The sequence below is a fragment of the Lygodium microphyllum genome, chromosome 25 (assembly GCF_053477565.2).
Source record: "Lygodium microphyllum isolate KBCC chromosome 25, Lygodium_microphyllum_v1.1.10, whole genome shotgun sequence".
Classification (NCBI taxonomy): Eukaryota; Viridiplantae; Streptophyta; class Polypodiopsida; order Schizaeales; family Lygodiaceae; genus Lygodium; species Lygodium microphyllum.
The window spans coordinates 36,513,684-36,515,723 of record NC_141159.1 but is presented as its reverse complement, the minus strand read 5'-3'; the positions used below and the strand labels follow the sequence as shown (position 1 = coordinate 36,515,723).

Sequence of the window (2,040 nt, the reverse complement as noted above, 5' to 3'; positions counted from 1 at the left end):
GTCGTGATTCTACGCATCCACCACCACTGCAAATGTGAGGGCGGAGTTTTTTGCCATGAATTTGAACTCATTAGTCAGCGTCATTAGGAATTTGTTTTGTGTTGTGTGTGTCTTTTTGTTTGCATTTTCCATGATGCACAAGCACATGTAGATAGTCTAGGCACAATTCTTTAGTGCATTCATAATTTTTGTGTAGACATCGTTTGATTGATTGCATCGTATGGATCCAACATTGCATATTTTCTTGAATCATGAGTGGATGAGCATGAAGTTCTATTTCAAAGCATATTTTTGCTAGAACACATCGCATGAAAAACCAAGTATTTGTGAAGAAAATATAAGTTTTTTAAGACTCAAGAGGTGGAGTTCATATGAGCCACAACTTTTAATCTTAAAGGAGACTTCTTCGATTAATGATGAAGCTAGTTAACATCACTATGAAATTCAAATGCAAAATTATGGAGTTTTTGGAACCAAGTGACCATAGTGTACAGAAGGAGAATCCTTCATATTGTTTCTCTTAGTTGTTGAGTGTCAGTGTGCTTGCTTGTGAGAGGTGGTGTTACAACCAATAAGTTGATGAAGTGCATTGTAGAAGAGGGCAAGACATTATGAGGTGGAAGATCTCAGAGAAAAAATTTTAAAAAGTGACAGAAATGAATGTGGAGCCTTCAATTCCTATGGATAATGGATCTATACTAGGGGGAAAGCCCTCTTATCAGATCTGCATCACATGCATTGAATGGGAGCTCATCTCAGTGGCCCAGTGATTTTTTATGTAAAGAGTATGTCTTTCCAGGAGAGGGGATTCCATCACTTCATGTGCCCACAGTAGTTATCAGCAATTAGATGACATATGTAGCTAGGTGTAGGAGAATCTATGCTCATCCTCATGACTATCACATAAAACTCCATTTCCAACATCAGTGATGGGCAAACTTATAAATTTGTGGAATTTGGAGATCAGTGAGACTAGAGTTTCATCATAGTGGATATAAAGCCTGCCAACATGGAGGATTTGGCGAGCTGATCACGTCAGCTAAATTTCATCCATCTCATTACAGCATACTTTCTTACAGCAGTTCAAAAGGCACTGTTCTTCTTATAGACATGCGACAATCTGCTTTGTGTAATAGACACACAAAACTGTCTGAAGAGCAAGAAGCACAAGTTCTAGAGCAGCTACAGGTTCTTATAGTAATATATTTTGAGTGTTTGGCACTACGGCTTGGAGTGAGGAGGCCACAACTCTAGAGGCTACTAGGACTCTAAGAAGGCGTTCTCTGCACAGAGCACGCCTTCTAGAGGAGGGAGAGTTCCAACTAGCTATCCTCGTCGTAGAAATGAGAACTCTAAATCCAATTCTGATGGATCAAACACATTTTCAACAAAGCTACAGCACCTGGCTTGTCACCCAACAGCAAATCTGATAGCTCGTGCAACATTTGGAGCAATGATGGCGACTTCATCAAGAGCACAAAAGAAGGCGCAGAAGAAGAAACTACACTACAGGTGGCACGATTCTAAGAAGGGTTCCATCATTGAATATGAAGGAGAGAGGGATCGACAGTATTCTGATTAATCATTATAGTGCCGGATAGCTTTTCCTGGCAAGAAGGTGAGCGTTTGTTAAAAAATACTCCATAGCCTTTAAACCTATTAAGCTACTACTTTAATTTTAAGTTTAAAGGATTTTGGCCTTAACGATTTAGGCTTTAAACGTTTAAGGACAAGAAAAATGCTTAAAACCCCTTAGGCTTTTTGAAAATCCAAAAAGCACAAACTTGTGAAAGTAGAAGAAAAATTCCTATATAAAGGAGAAAGAGTGGAGCATTAACAAGTACCCTATTCCTTGAAAAGTTATTTGTACCAAGAGTGCTTTCACCTTATCCTATTCCATGAGAGGCTTCTTGAATTTTAATATGAGCTCATTATCTTACTCTTCTTCTTGTTAAATTCCTTGTATTTTGTGATTAGAATGGAGGGCTTCTTGCATAGTGTTCTTACGGTAAGCAATTTTCATGAAGGACAGCTTCCATC

The 2,040-nt window shown here is 38.6% G+C and overlaps 1 pseudogene; it reads left to right on the top strand.

Annotated features, from left to right (window-relative positions):
* The first annotated feature begins 611 nt into the window (after nt 1-611).
* LOC148014093 (serine/threonine protein phosphatase 2A 55 kDa regulatory subunit B beta isoform-like) lies at nt 612-1,582 on the top strand (annotated as a pseudogene).
* Nucleotides 1,583-2,040: the final 458 nt, after the last annotated feature.